We start from the raw sequence: 16471 nt of genomic DNA on the forward strand, positions 1-16471 counted from the left end.
TGTTACTCCAAAGTTAGAAAAGCATAAACTTAACCAAGTTACAATATCCTGGTATGTTGTTGATAATCTGTGCTCACTGGCTGTTGATGTTATTTTCTGATAGTTTTGTGAAAATTGTTGCTAAGGCATTGGCCCAGACGAAATTCCCATGATTGGTAGAAATAACCCTATATATTCTGTTACCATTGAATTAATTCCCAGTAAATGGTAAGACCATATGTAAGCCTCTCTTCGAGCCTTCTTTCCCATAATTCATTTTTTTGTCTTGAATCCCCAGAATTGCTTTTTTTTTTTTTTCTTGAAATCCAGGTTGACCCAAAACAAGAAATGTCAATAGCTTCATCATAATATAGCCTCTTAGCTATAAATATATTAAGTCCCGATCCTTAATGGCCTCCAATGAGAACTTCTAAAACTTCAGGGCCGGGAGGATTACTGTTAGCCCTGCCAGTCTGCAACATTAGAGGATGACAGAACCCAGCACACATACAGGTCATTCACTGAAAAGCACTTTGAAAGTGCCTGATGACACATACATCAGGGTATGTATAGAATATAGGCACATAAAGGTCTTTCTTGTTAGGTGTTTCTATTGCATTATTGTAACATGAACAGAAACCTCTAATTACCATTATTAATACTTGGAATTTTATAATTTTTAAAAAATCTAATATATACAAAAGTTGAGAGAGAGTGTATGTATACACACAGAGATAACATGCAGGAGGGCATGTCAGTAAAATTAATTCCTAAAAATAGAATTGTTGGGTTATCAGGTAGGATTAGGTTTGGCTAATGGAAAACAAATTTAATAGTGAATTATTCTCATGTAAAAGAAGTCTAGGGCTTGTGTGGCCACTGTAAGAAGTGATTGATGCTCAGTCTCCTCTTGTTCTCTGCCCTCTCATCTCAGCAAGAGGCTTTCATCCTCAGGGTCTCCTCATGGTCCATGCAAATGGAGGCCAAAAGGAGGGAAGAACAGCACGAATGAGGAGACTCATCTCTTAGCTGAGTAGCTGCCTTTAAATAGTCTTGCATGGAACTCTTCCACTTCCATGTCATTCTATTTTCAAAGCTAAGTCACATGGCCACATCTAACTTCGAAGAAGGCTGAAGAATGTAGTCTTTTTGTCTGGGCCCAGCTAAAAATTGGCATTGTGTGAGTAATGAATAAGAGAAGAATGGAGTGGTCTGTTCTACTAAGTCAAAGGTTGTGTGCAGTATCAATAGGTAGTGATAAACAATCCTTCAAAAACTTTGCACCCACTTTAACACTTTCACCAACCAATCCAAATTTTGTTTTCCCAAATCTTAATTAAAAACAAAATGTCCTCTACTGCTGTATTTGAATTGTGTAGTCTTCTTGAAGCATGAGTATAACTTCTAATAGAACTTAATTTTCTATTCAGATTTTAAACTTCTAAATGCTTCTGAAGTTTAAGGCAGATAACCTAGTTTATTTAAGTCTGATAGTTTATTACTGTGACTTCCAATGCTAAAGGTAGGTTTTCTTGGAGATGGGAAACCTGGAAAAAGAGAATGTGTACTTCTTTGGTGCTGGAAGAATGTCTGCTTCTTTCCTCCTGCATTTTATTGCAGATGCTAACCTTATTCAGCATGGTTTAGTTCAAAAGAGAAAATAAAGGGAGAATTCATTTATGCTTTCGAGAAAATGTGTTGAGTCTTCCACATGCCAGGCATCTCCAACATAATAGCAAAAGAGATACATCTCTTTCTTTTTAACTCTTCCCACTTTCCTTCTTATGATCTGATGTGACTTCTTCATATCTTATGCACCTTCCCCCCAGTAAAAATTTTAATAATCATCACTAAGCATAGTACTGCACAAAAGAGAGCTATCAGGTAAAAGGACAGAAAAACCATAGGAGTTTTAAAATGTCCAAGTAGTATTTAAATTTTAAACCTTACTTTTTTCTGTTTTTAAACCTCATATATGGATTTAGACAGACAAACTAAAACCTGTTTACTATAGTAAGAATACCTCATTGTAGCTTAAATTGGTGTTTTTAAAATGATGGCTTTGGCCAAATGCTTTGGCAGCTACCCTAGACTGGAAGCATTAAAAATTGATTACTTGCAAGTTGTTGCTAATAGTTCCTTATTTCTGCAGGCCTTGCCACTCGGCCCAAACTGGGGTCCCTGTATAATGTTTATTGTAACTGGAGTGCTGTGCTGGTGTCCTGCTGCCTAAGTGGAGTGAGTTGACCCTAATTTACTCCTGGATGCCTGCATTCTTTTCCATGCATGTCCACAAATAGCATCACAGCAAATTAACAGAATTTTCTGGTTGATGTAGGGAGAAGCCAAAGAAGGCTTGTGTTTGGTGGCCAAAACACCACACAGTATGAGCAGAGTGGAACTACTGGCCCATTTTATAGCATTCTAATTGATAATTATCAAAGAGCACATTATTTTACCATGTGGCAACAATCCAGTATCATTTCAGAGGTACTAGACATGTAGATGCACGTGAACACCATAGTGAATATACCCCCTCCTTTTGCCAAAATTGAAATAGGTTATCCAAGAGGAAAAGGGAGGGAAAAGAAAATACCAGTTTCCTCTTTACAAAACTGTGGCAAATGAAATGTCATAAAGTTCCTGTATTTCATGATAAGCCTCCTGGCTTATCATTAATAAGCTAGAAAATTAACTCTTTTTTTTGGAAACTTGGAGAGAGTCTATAAATGTCATCGTATGTGTTTGCTATTGGTTCACAGGCAATGCCTAGTCCATTTTCCTTCATAGAGATCTAAAGCTACTAAATACTGTCAGAAGAAAGAAGAAAATTTATGTGGGAGAGCTAAGTGGAAAGAGGAGGGAATCCTGGGTATCTACATGCACGACACTTTACAACAGCAAAGTCACTGTGGCAAGGGGAGAGACCTGGAAGCACCTCTGCCAAGGTTAAATTGAGGGCAGTTCATAGACAAGTCGAAGAACTGAGGAGAAATGTTTCCCGGCCCAGGGCTCCGTAATGGAATCTGTCTGGACCCTGCAGAAACTCAGTACTGTTAGGACTGCCTTGAGATGAGGCAGCCCAGTTGTCAGGGAGATGGGGGTAGGAATGGACATAAGGTGTCTGTTCTTGTATTGGTGGAAGAGGAAGGTAAAAAGAAATAAACCTAAACCTGCTGCTCACTTAGCTCTATTTCCCACAAGCAAAACCGCAACATTGAGTAACAGCTGAAAAAGATGGTGACTAATGTAGATGAAACACTGAAAATGACTCTCTGGGGGTCTTCTCACCCCTGCTCCCTTTGATTAATGGTTTATTGTCATAAAGCCTTAAGGGTCGTTGGCAGAGCCAGGTGAGAGCATTCAGAGTGCTGGAGCCATGTATGTCTGCCTCTCTTGCTTTTTGTTTCTCATCCTATTATCTTGTATTCCTTCTTATTTTACATAGGAGAAGAGAAGAAAGATGGCTAGAGATGATCATTGCCCAATTTTATCTTTCATGGTTAAGGAAATAGTCAGTTCACAAGCTAAAGCAGTGGACTGTCAAGAATGGCAAAGTGGCCAGGCACAGTGGCTCACACCTGTAATCCCAGCACTTTGGAAGGTGAGGTAGGAGGTTCGCTTGAGGCCCAGAATTTGAGACCAGCCTGGACAGCATAGTGAGACCCCATCTCTACAAAAAAAATTAAAAATTAGTCAAGTGTGGTGGCGCACACCTGTGGTTCCAGCTTCTCAGGAAGCTGAGGTAGGAGGATCACTTGAGCCCAGGAGCTCAAGGCTGCAGTGAACTGTGGTTATACCACTGCACTCCAGTGCATTCCAGCCTGGGTAACAGAGTGGGAACCTATCTTTAAAAAAGAAAAAAAAAAGGACTACAGGTGTCTCAGATTTGCCCCTACCAGATGCCAAACTCTTGGGTCAGAGGCAAAGGAATCTGTTATTCTCTCACGGCACAGCAGCCAGCATGAGCAATAGTCTATTTTGCATTGGTTCTTCCTTGCCCCCGAATCCCGCAGGGGTGACATAGATAGGCCCAGGTTGATGGCTGCACATGTAGTGGGTTGTGCAGGAACCTTGAGTTTAGGGATCTTAAATCATTCGTAATAGGCAATAAGTATGTCTGCCCTTTGCTCTGGAGGGAGGCATTATGACTACCTTTCAAGGCTGCTCACTGCAGATGAAAGATAGTCCTACCTTGAAAGATAGTTTAGAACAAAGACCCGTCAGTACTTTGCTTGACAAAGCAAAGACATTCAGTAACACAAGAAACCCCTGGCAAATTGTTCTCCAAATGTAGATTTGTTAACCTTATAAGTAGCTGATACCCCTACTTCACCACCACCCTCAGCTTTTTTTTTTTTTTTTTTTTGAGATGGGGGTCTCACTGTGTTGCCCAAGCTGGAACGCAGTGACATGATCTTGGCTCATGGCAACCTCCACTTCCCAGGCTCAAGCCATTTTTCTGCCTCTGCCTCCTAAAGTGCTGGGATTACAGGTGTGAGCCACTGTGCCTGGCCCCTACTTGCCTTTCTATCCACAAATTAATATCAGGACTCAGCTGTCTTTCTTCAGAAAACTCCTTAGGTTATAGCTGTTTGAAAGGATCCGATGAACTTGTGTCTAGAGAAACAGCTAACATTCCACATAATGCCTCAGAGAGTTGTGTGTTACTTGACGTTCGTTGTGTGTTACTTTGAACCTGAAAATGGCTCAGAAACATCTGTTTCTTCATATTTTTCCTCCCTTGTCGTGATGTGAAGGGATTACTCTCAATGACCCCCATATATTTAATGATTTGTTAATCCTTAGGGAAAGATCTAGTACCTGATGGTATTATGAGCCCACACACCATTCCCATTAGCAAATGAAAAACCTGACTAAAGGGAAAGGGCTGGAAATTTCAGGAGGACCAAGTTAAAGGGTTCCAGAAAGTTTGGGGAGATAATCCAAGGGCTGACCCTGCCAACCCAGACTTAACCAAGGAGGTGGTTATAAGGTCAGGGGTCCTGCATCCTCAGGAATGCCCTTAGAGTCACTGACTGCTAATATGGTGGGACCAGTGAGCCCTGGAGCACAGGGACACGTGCTGGTTGAGGAGTGGGCTCACCCTCCAACTCTCCACCATATTCTGACCCCCCCCCCCCCCACCTTAGACTCTTCTGTCTTCTCCAGCCTCCTGCAGCCACAAGCAGGGTCTAAAAGAACTGTTTCCTACATTCTTTTAGCCCCTGAGGCACCCAGTTATAGGAGTTTTCTATTTCTACTGTGTGTTCAGCTTTTATAGTCTCTTGCATGACTGTCCTTGCCAGTTAATACTATTTCTCCTGCCCTTTGGGTGATAGATATTACTACTGATGCTTGTATTTCCAGTTTAAGTGCTTTCAAGTTTATCTAGCATGTACATGAAGTAGATTAGAGCCTGATACAATAAAATACTGCATTTCTGTTATGGCCTTTAGAAAAACTATGATTTTATCTCATGTGCATTCAATCTGCTTCATCATAGTTTAGGGGTAGGTGCTAATAACTAACTTACACATTTGGGAACACCCTAGATTTTAAGTTAGAATACATGGGTATCTGAGTGGCTCAGTGAATGTTTTTTCAGAAAAATGCAATCAGTGCCTAGTTCTTTAGTTACCGGAAATGTCCTTTCTTTATATGATCTTTTTTTGTGAACTTTTGAGCTTTCTGATGCTCATCTGTGTGTGTAATTAGCACCCAGGAGTGTCATGGAATAAATGGTTGACTTGGTGAGCATTTCACAATATCATTATATTGGTCATCAGCTACTTTTGCATCCTGTGGTTTTGAACAAGAAAAAAAAATCTTGCAAAACTGCTACGGTGAAATACTGAATATGCAGATGAGGTATAGGTTAAAGAAGGCAGTCCCTCGGGAGGCTCCTCATTAGAGCTGAATTTCAGTGAGGTGTGGAGGGGACAGAAGATACTATTAGCCCAAGTCATTTTATAGAATTGACTGCATTGTACTCTTTATTTCCATACAGAAAAAATACATCAATTGTTTTGTTTGCAGTAGCCAACATGGGGTATTCTGTTGTGTAGCATTTACTTTCTCTGCTTCTTTCACTGGTAACACCTTGATTTACAGTGACTATTAGGATAATTAACATTGACACTTGGAAGATAACCTGCTTCCAAATGCATGCACACTTGTCTCTTTTATAAATACTAACCCAAACTTTTTCCTTTCCTAGCTGAAAAATGTGTCTCCACTCCTTCCAATCTTTCCAGGGTGTGGGCCTGTGCGTAGCTGTGTGACTGTGCCCACACACTGGCATATATTTCAGAGCTACCAAAAAGAAATCAGTTGCTCTTGAAATAACAAGACAAAAAGGAACGATTTTTCTGAGCCATAACATCTGAAGAGCTAGAAACAGTTGTGTTTGTATGTGTGACGCTAAAGCCAGTAAATTTCATGTGAAGGAAGGGATTGTAAACTAAGAACAGAAAAGCAGTTTTCCTGGATTTCAGATGTCAAACTCTCAAGCTGTTTAACTCACCCACTCAGCACCTCCACATCCATCCCTGTAATGTGCTTGCATTGTCAATTTGTTTCTGCAGGTTTTGATGCCAGAAGACAAATAATAAAATAGTAGGCATATGTAACCTTAAAGCAGTTTTCTACCAGAGTTTTTGATTGAGGTTAAACAGAAGTATCCTGATCACGTTGTCAGTTGGCAGGCAAAAGGCATCATATTTTAAGATTCACATAGTTTTAGAGCAAGCTCATCTTTTCTGGCTCAATAATAAACTAATTACATGTTTTAAATAGTATAGAGCTGAGTCCCTGTTTCAGATTAAGCCTCATAATAGCAAGGGCCAGGCACTAGCAGACATTTGCTTGATGTTTCTGGCTTGAGGATCCATAACATGGTGCCAGCTGTTTTAGGGCCTGAATAGGCCTGCCAGGGACAGCCAGGTGATACTGGCTTGACGTAGTCACAAGCTAATTCTCCCAGAACACAGAAGCCTCCAGACGTGCCACCGAGGAAAGCCTGGATATGTAGAAGTTCAGTTTATGGCTATAGTAATATTTGGGCATTGCCCAAAATAGTGATTCCAGTTCAGGTTAGGACATAATAGTAGCGTCCCTTTGAGGTCTGTCTGAGAAAAGGTGTCATTTCTAAAAAATTAGTTTTAGCAGATGGGCAGATCTGGCTCCAACAAGGCTTGCTTCATGGCTTATCATCTTTCCACATTTTCCATCTCTTTCATAAACGTAGGGACCACATGCTGAACATTTAATTGAATCACACAGATTTTGTAGTCTTTAAAGCTTCTTATTCCTTGGTCACTTGTTAGTGGTGCCTCCCTTCTTGGTCAGTTTGGTGACTTCAGAAGGAAATACACAGTGCAGTGGTGAGAGCTTCACTTTTGAAGTTAGCCTCAGGCTTGATTTCTAGCACCACCACCCACTAGACAAATTGCTTAACCTTTCTGCACCTCAGTTTCCTCCTGACAGGCTTGTTGTGAAAATAAAATGAGATCAAATTTGTCAAGCACAGAGCATAGGCCCTGGTAGGCACCACATACATGAATTTCCTTCAGACTGTAGGTGAAGTAGACTTGATTTGGGATTTCTCTTGTTACCTAGGTGCTTGTGTAGAGGAGACTTTAGAACCAGAATGTGTTATTTGTGGTTTTGAGTGTGCCCGGGACTCTGAGCCAACTGAATTACCAAGTAATGGGGGCCCCATGGCATCCCATGACAGGTGGAGAGCCGGCTCTTCCCCCTGGATGGACCTGAAATGCCTACTAAGGCCTTGCTGCACTGAGTAGCACACACCTTATCAGTTTGCCCTTCTTTCCATCTCTTATTCTAGAGACCTTAAAGCCTACTTGTTGGTATATATTTTCAGGTTTTTGGAAATTGGGCTGTATAATTGAAGTTAATACTAGTGATGAGACTTTTCAACCTGAGAACAACCTAGATGCTACCTCACATTTTGCAATGGAAGCTTACTTCCGTCTTCACTCATGTAGGACATTCTTTGGTCTCATGTTTTATCACATCTCATGTTAAAGTATAATTCAGGTCTATTTTGTGGCTCCTCCCCCCTTCTTATTAATTCAATGGTTAAACAAATACTATTTTTTGACCACCTACTATGTACCAGGCCATCTACCGGGTGCTAAAGCTATAATAAAACATGGTATCTGGTTTAAAGAGCCAGACTGCACCCTGCATTTTATCTTTGCTATTAGTGTGCTGATCCAGACATTGGTACTAATGTTTTCTTTCTGGGTGGTGGGTTACACCTCAAGGCCAGGTGATGTGAGTCTGTCTCTGCTCTGTTGACACTTAGGAGCTGATTGGATTCAGGTGTGGCCCTGTGCCTCTTTGGTCCTCAGGGTCTGCGACTGTGAAGTTGGGGCTGCCTGTTTCATAGAAAGAGGGTTTCCTGGCCCTCTCCATGTTCCCCAGCTATTGCTGTTTTTACTGAGCTTCCTGCCCTGATTGCTTGTCATATGTCATGAAAGTGATGCTAAATTCTTGGATGTGCTCCTGAGTTCTGGATGCATGTTTCCTATGCCCTTTTATTCGATTTCCACACACCATAAGTTTTCAAACTGGAAAAAGGTGCAGCCTTATTTTGTTTAAGCTAAGTGAATATTAATAATAAAACTATTTCTGTTCCACTTCATGGCTTTTATAACTTCATGGCTGTTAACTCTTTGAGGCAACCATTTTGTGTGGCTAATTTGAGCATGGTCTTAAAAGAGAATTTCAGTAGCATGTGTTTGCTGAGCACCTTGTGGGAAGGGGAAACAGATTCAATAACATCACAGGAGAAGCTTGGAGAAAGAGAACAGGGGCATCCAAATGCTGCAGCTTTAACCTGCTTTCTGGGACTGTCATCTCGCTGACTGCATGCCTTTAGGTGCTTCTTCCTCAGTCTATGGGGAGAGGGACCTGGGGCTGGAAATAGGAGAGTTTGTGGGGAGGGGCAGGATGCTGCAGGGAGTGGGTGTGGGCAGAGGTTGCAAGACTGCCAGGGTTCTCTGTGTGCCGGAAGTGCAGGTTTGGCTGTGAGGAATGGAATGTTCCCTCTTGCCCTCCAAGAGCAGAAACAGCTGTGGAAGAGCTTGAAAAGAAGATTACTAAAAGAAAAAAAAAATAATTAATATGAAAATAAAATCCACCCTAGAAAACCCAACAGAACTGTGTGTGGAGTATAGTGGTAGTCATCTTTTTCATGCTATTTAAGAGAACTTTCTTCCTATCTAGGATTTCTTTTTCATTTGAGGGCAGGATAAATTGTGTACCCAGTCCTTTCTCCCCTTGGGAAAGCCTCATATGTCTCATTTTGTTTGGATAGAAAATTGATTCATTATTCTGATCACCAGATGATGATTTTATTCTTTCTTATGAGGGACCAGAACCTGTCGCTTGCTTGCTGCTTGAAAACTTAAATGTTAGTTTCCAAAGGCCATCTCTGCGGGTAGAGGGTTATCGTCAGCAGTTTAACGGGAAATCTTGTTTCTAACTGGAAATTTAATTATTCAGCCAAGTTCCCAACAATGTTTACTTTAGAACATCGTCTTTTTTTTTTTTTTAAGTCCCTTAATGGTTTAAACTTTTAAGTTTTAGGCAAGAGTAGAGTGGAGCTAGATTTACATATCAGGTTGTTTGTGCAATCTTTTACATGAAAGTTTATGTTTTCTTCTCAATCTGAAAGATTTGGTTTTGGCCATTATAGCTGGTATTACAAATGACGTAATAACTCTCTCTAATCTCAGATACATTTTTATGCTGTCGTACTTTCTGTACCTGCTTTTGAACAACATCTTAGTCCCAAAGTAGATAAAATCCAGCAGAAGGGAGTAGGCAGCTAAAAACTAGATTCTAGCAATATCTAAGGAAATTACAAGGATCAGTTAGTGTTCCATTCCTTCCTTCTTCAGCTATATCAATTCCTAGTTTTGTGAAAGTCCACATGCCTTCTTTCTTTCCATGCCTGTGCATGCTGGGTGGAGAAGCATCACAGAGCAGAATGAGGTGACTGTCCCCAAGGCAGGGTAAGGTCAAGGATCTTTCCCCTCACCTCATGATTTTCTAAAGAAAAGCAGATCTGGACCTCAGTTACCTAAAATAAAATAAAATTGCCCTAGCTCTTATTCTGCACATAAAATCACAGCTTTAATCTCTCATCCCAGTTCTCACCTTTATCTTCTCAGTGGTGGAAACTTGGACTTAAAGGACATTACTGTGCTATGTTACCAGATCTAAGGAGACTGGGAATCATTAGATTGGAATCAGATCCTCAGTCAATGGAAATATAAGGGGGAAAGACCATTGGTTCTTGGCCCTAATTGCACATTAGAATAATCTGAGGAGCTGTAAAAATGTACCTATATCCAGGCCTTACCCCATCTATTGAATCACAACCTCTGAGACTGGGATGTGTTTAAAGTCTTCCCAGGTGATTCTAATAGGCGGGGTGAAGAACTACTACTGAAGGGAAATTGAGGGCCTCTTCCAGAGAATTATTGCCTTTGAAAGAGCCTGTCATTATACACCGAAGGCGCCCACCCGGGCCTGCTCCTGAAGCTATCTGTTTGCAGTGCTCTCCTGTGGCACACAGCCCTCTGGGTCTCCCTGTGAATTGTGGTTCCATTGGGCTGTTCAGAAAATCTTTATGCATATGTTAGAATTCAGGCATTTGGCAACCTCATTCTGAATTGTCAGTGCCAACAAGTCAAGCAGTGAGACCCACTTGAAATGCTGGTCCTGTACACAAAGTGGGTGAGCACTGTATTGAAAGACAGTCCTTTCCAGTGCTTTCCCCTGAAATTCCTTGTAAGGACCAGGAGACGCCTGCAGTCAGCCTGGTGGGAAGTAGTGGGCCTGGCTTTGGAGTTAACCATAACTCATTTTGCTGCTCTAGACAGTCCTCCTCCCACCCCACCTCAAAAAAAAAAAAAAAAAGCAGGGGCTTTTAAGAGTTAAATTACACAACTCCCTTTTTATTTTTAAAGTGAGCAGATTTCTTGTTGCCGTTGCTGAGAAAGATAAATTGATACCACATGTTGCTTCCCGACAAAAACCTCTCTGTGTTCCAGGGGAAGCACATGCAGCTGGTGTCTGGGTGAGTGGACAGTCTCCACAAGGTAAACATGGTTTGGAAAGGCTGAAGCAGATGTAGGGTACAACATTTAAGAAATTACCAGTTACTTCTGACTGGCACGGCACCTCTGAAATACTTTTTAAAAGTTTGAAATCCTTTCCTGGAAGGGGCCGCCCTGGAACCTTTTGGCTTAAAGTATATGATGCTCGGAAAACAGTAAGTTAACATTTATGATGTCACTGCTTCCGTGTGGGATCTAACAGTTGTTGGGAGCTGCTTTTGTACTTGGCACTTCACTGAGTAGTTTGCATGCAGAGCTTTATTTAATCTTCCCAAAGAGCCAAGAGATAGTCAAAGAATGTTTTTATCCTGCCTGTGGGAATTATCCCCTTTGTAAATTATTGGTGGAATACTTTTCATTTCAGGAAGCTTCTCTCTCACACCTAATCTGATCTGTTTGGGGTCCATGTGTCTTCACAACCAGTTAGTTAGCATGTATGTAGAGATCATGGATACTTTAGTATTAGCAATAATTGTATCTTGCAATAGAAAACGGTCTTCATTATAACAAGAAAAATAATTGCCAGATTCTGCTAGGTGTAGTAATCTTTATGCTGATTTCTTCAAGGTGGACCAAACAAAGGAATCTCTAGGCAGCAGGACTGTGAAATGTGAATTCCATCATGCTGCCTCCTTCACACACCTATTGCACCTGCCTCCTGGAAGGGTTGTGCCACTGATTGCCAGTTCTGTAACTGATTAACTACACTTAACGGGTTTCTACCCCAGCGCAGGGCTTCCTTCAGTGTAAATTGTTTTGTAAAAGAGAAGATGGACATAAAAATGAAATGAAGAGTATTCTTACCACTGCACTCTCTTTAGACACATTGTGATAGAGGTGTTTTAAGGGTTCTTTAAACCTTTAGGCCCACATTGGGGACAAGCTGGTACATTTGTCCCTGAAGGTGAAGTTTTTTCCTAGAGATGTTTCTTTCTTGTAATTTCATCAAAATCTTGATCTCTAAGTACTGAATTTAAATCACATGATTTTGGGTTTGGGGGTCGCAGTAGCTTCTTAGCCTCTTTAGTGAGTAACTGTGACAATGGCCTGAGCTCTAGCAGTAGGTGTCTTGGTTATTATGTACCTTACTATCTTAGCCTTAAGGAGAGCACATCCCTAGTTCTTCAGCCAGTTACCATTGGCCTGCCTCAAAGGGTACAGCAAAATGTGTATTTAGATGTGATTAGAAAAATCATTCTCGTTCTGTCAAGCCACTCCTTTTTTATCTTCAGCTCCCAATCCCAAAACTAATGTAAAATGTTAGAAATTTAGACTATTTGGTAAGGTGACATATGAATTAGTGAAAAATCATAGAATATTTGTAATGATAGTTTTCCTGGGATTGAGGTGGCAGGAGGGACATTTGAAATCTTACAGAAATTGTATCACCATTAATTTTTGATATCAGGGAAGAAGTGGGGAAACATTGGAGTTCTGGTATTTTATCTGGCATCTATTTATTTACCTTTCCTGCTTTACCAACATTTAAGTAGAGAAGTTAGTACAGTTGAGCCTTGAACAATGTAGGTTTGAATTGCACAGGTCCATTTACACAGAGCTCTTTTTCAACCAAACACAGCATTCCCGGGATGTGAAACCCCCCTCTGGGCCTGGGAGAGTTGGCTCTTATATGTGAGTTTCTTCTGTGGCACTGACTGTGGAGTGGAGTATGCACAGGTTTAGTTATATGCAGATGGTCCTGGAACCAGTCCCCTGCGTATAACAAGGATTAACTATAATCGGAATCATGACCTGTGAGGAAAACAGAATGTATTTTTGGCATCTGATTTTGAGGGGTAACTGGGCATTTGAACTAGAAATGGACAGATGAGCCATATTTGTTGGCCTTTGTCAATGCCCTACCTTCAGATTATGGATTTTGTCAATGGAAGGCTGGCCACCCTGTATGAATAGAAGGCTGCTGAGATTGGGGACTCTGAGAATGATGGTGGCACAGTTTTTGTTTGTGTTGACTTAGTAATGTAACTGGAAAAACCTGTCTGAACTTTTTGTAGGTAATAGGCTCCAGGGAATGCATTCTGCCACTAAGAAGTCTCTAAACTAGAGTCAAGCAAAGATTGGCCATTGAAGCTAATCATCTATTTAGTAAGTTGGGCTTTGTTTCAGAATCTAAGAGTAGTTAATATTGGGGGTGGGAGGGTTGTGGTTTTTTGTGTGTTTTTTTGAGACAGAGTCTTGCTCTGTCACCCAGGCTGGAGTGCAGTGGAGATGGCGTTTCGCCACGTTGGCCAGGCTGGTCTCAAACTCCTGACCTCAGGTGATCCATCCCCCCTTGGCCTCCCAAAGTGCTGGGATTACAGGTGTGAGCCACCCCGTGCCTGGCCAACATTGGTTTGTTATGGTCACCACTGTCCTCTTTAGAATGAATGCGATCATGGCCACTTTACTAAAGAAAGACAAGTAAGTCCTATAGAATAAGCTCATACTTTGAGGTTTCCTCTTCTGAAATACTTTTTTTTTTGTTTGCTTTTTGGGTTTTTTTTTTTTGAGATAGGGCCGTGCTCTGTTGCCCAGGCTGGAGTGCAGCGGTGCAATCACAGCTCACTGCAGCCTCAGCCTCCCAGGCACAAGTGATCCTCCCACCTCAGCCTCCCCAGTAGCTGTGACTACAGGTACATGCCACCACACCTAGCTAATTTTTGTATTTTTTGTAGAGACAGGGTTTTGCCATGTTGCCCAGGCTGGTCTTGAACTCCTGATCTCAAGCGATCCTTCTGCCTCAGCGTCCCAAAGTACTGGAATTATAGGCGTCAGGCACTGTGCCTGGCTCAGACTTTGTTTTTAAAAATCTTAAAAAAAAAAATTTTTTTTTAGGAAGGGCCCACCAATTACCCATAACTGTTTCATAAACAAATTAAAATAAGATTGTGCTTTTATATTCCTCTTCTTTCTTAAATGTTAAGTGATTCTTTAGATAATCTGTTTAACTGTTAGCCCAAGTAGATTAAATGGTGACTTCTGCATAATTTGGTAAGAGGCCTATATGAAAGGTTGTAGAAAAAGCAGTGCATTGGAGTTTAGGAAACCCAGTGTCAGTTTTGGCTCTTGTGAACAGTAGCTGTGGGACCTTGCGTTAAGTTATTTAATATCTCTCAGCCTGAGTCTTCGTATATAAAACTAGGGCACTGATATACTAATTCTTGCAGGTTTATTATGAGGATTAGAGACGATGAATCTAAAACACTCTGGCTCAGTAACTGACAGTGCTGTAATCTGGCAGCCTCTCGTTTCTTCATCCTTAGATTTAGGGGACCTGGGTGGGTGGGCAGTCTCCATGGTCCTTTCCCACCCAAACACCCTATGGTTATGGCCTTGGATGTGGGTGTTCCAGCCCCTTTTTACCACATGCCCTTATAGAAGCTTAATATCTGTGTCCAGATTTTAACCCTGTGTAGCTTTTAATTTTATAAAACTATACACATACGTTGTTGGAGGTTAGAATTGTAGTGATAGATGGCCATCAAAAAATTTATGTGGGGCATTTTGCAGTTCTATAAGATGTTTCACACTTTTTCTCAGTTGGGTTGGAATTGGTGAAGCTAAAGTACATTTTAAAATATTGTTCCCTAAATGCTTTTTAAAGGGGGGATAGCTGAATACTTGATTGGTCATTCGAGTTAATTCTGTGTGTTGGTGTGATCTCCTTCCAGAATCTAACGCAGAGGGGGCTGGACAGAGTGGGAGTACTTAGGGTAGGTGTCCACATTTCCACATAGCCTTGGGACCTCCCTGTTTTTTCACTTAGAAGCTTGAGTTTGTTTTTATTTAATATATCTAGTGATGTGAATTGTAGATCCACCTGTACTTGCCTGTTTTCTGAACCCTGCAGAGTACATATTGAGAGCATGCTTCATACCTATTTCATAGAGAAATTGTTTTGCTTTTTAAAGAAGTGTACTATCTGGACCATTAGTGGAAATGCCATTATTCTTTTTAAAAACCGTAAAAGTAAAAGGAATCAGGGTATATAGTCTCCTGGGCAACATTTGCTTCATCAGACACTCAGCATGTTCCTTATGTTCTTCTCTCAAATGCAGTTGTAGAAATGCCAACTTATGACCCATGATTGCTAATGCTTATTGCCTATCCTGAACTACAGGCCCTTCTTACATGTGAAGCAGAGTATTTTGGATTATTTACTTATGGTAAAATCCTGCTGACATTCTGTGTTTTTAAAACATTCTGGGCTGGGCGTAGTGGCTCATGCCTGTAATCCCAGCACTTGGGTGGGGAGGCCAAGGCGGGCAGATCACTTGAGGTCAGAAGTTTGAGACCAGCCTGGCCAACATAGTGAAACCCTGTCTCTAGTTAAAATACAAAAATCAGGCCGGGCGCGGTGGCTCACGCCTGTAATCCCAGCACTTTGGGAGGCTGAGGCAGGCGGGTCACGAGGTCAGGAGATCGAGACCATCCTGGCTAACACGATGTAGAGACAGGGTTACTACCACACTTCTCTGTCCCCTGCACTTTGCGACAAGTAGAAACCCTGTCTCTACTAAAAATACAAAAAATTAGCTGGGCATGGTGGCGGGCGCCTGTAGTCCCAGCTACTAGGGAGGCTGAGGCAGGAGAATGGCGTGAACCTGGGAGGCAGAGCTTGCAGTGAGCCGAGATCATGCCACTGCACTCCAGCCTGCGCAACAGAGCGAGACTCCATCTCAAATAAAAAAAAAAGAAAATAAAAAAATACAAAAATTAGCCGGGTGTGGTGGCATGCACCTGTAATCCCAGCTACTCAGGAGGCTGAGGTGGGAGAATCACTTGAACCCTGGAGGCGGAGGTTGCAATGAGCCGAGATCAAGCCATTGCACTCTAGCCTGGGTGACAGAATGAGACTCTGTCTCGGGCGGCGGGGGGAACATTCTGGTAGAAACATGTATTTGTATCTTCTACATAAATACAGTTGGTGATTGCCAATTTAAACAAATATATATATATATGTATATATAACTTTTAGGATTGTCCATATTTAATATATGGACAGTAGCATCAGGCAATATCTTTTGTCTTTAACTTGCAAATAAAAACTCATCTGGCCTGCAGGTACTGTTCCGGATGTGGAGCATACAGATTCATCAGCTCCTCCCTTTTACTGCACATGAGGCATTTTACAGATTAGAATGAGCCTGCTGCAGGCCATGAACTCCCTCCACCATGGACTCTGTGTTTTGTAATAGCAGTAAGAACACCCTGACTTCATAGCATGACTGGCTTCTGAAATATATTGTGTGTCATCCTTACATCATCCCTGTACAGAGATGGTTTGGATATGATTATAGCCATAATGAAGGTGGGGAACTGCAGTTGTTGCAGAC

General features: G+C 41.5%; 1 protein-coding gene across 9 annotated transcripts in view; it reads left to right on the forward strand.

The window, feature by feature from the left end:
- The window catches only part of FOXO3 (forkhead box O3), a 123877-nt gene that overhangs the window by 84169 nt on the left and 23237 nt on the right, over window positions 1-16471 (forward strand). Inside the window, exon 1 of one of the 9 annotated variants that reach the window (XM_054557961.2) lies at window positions 11214-11290. The exons of the other annotated variants lie outside the window; for them this stretch is intronic. The gene's annotated coding sequence lies outside the window, so the exon portion shown is untranslated. Of the gene's footprint in view, window positions 1-11213; window positions 11291-16471 lie in introns of those variants that run through there. 9 annotated transcript variants of the gene reach the window in all.

Source organism: Pongo abelii, chromosome 5 (genome assembly GCF_028885655.2).
Source record: "Pongo abelii isolate AG06213 chromosome 5, NHGRI_mPonAbe1-v2.0_pri, whole genome shotgun sequence".
Taxonomy (NCBI): Eukaryota; Metazoa; Chordata; class Mammalia; order Primates; family Hominidae; genus Pongo; species Pongo abelii.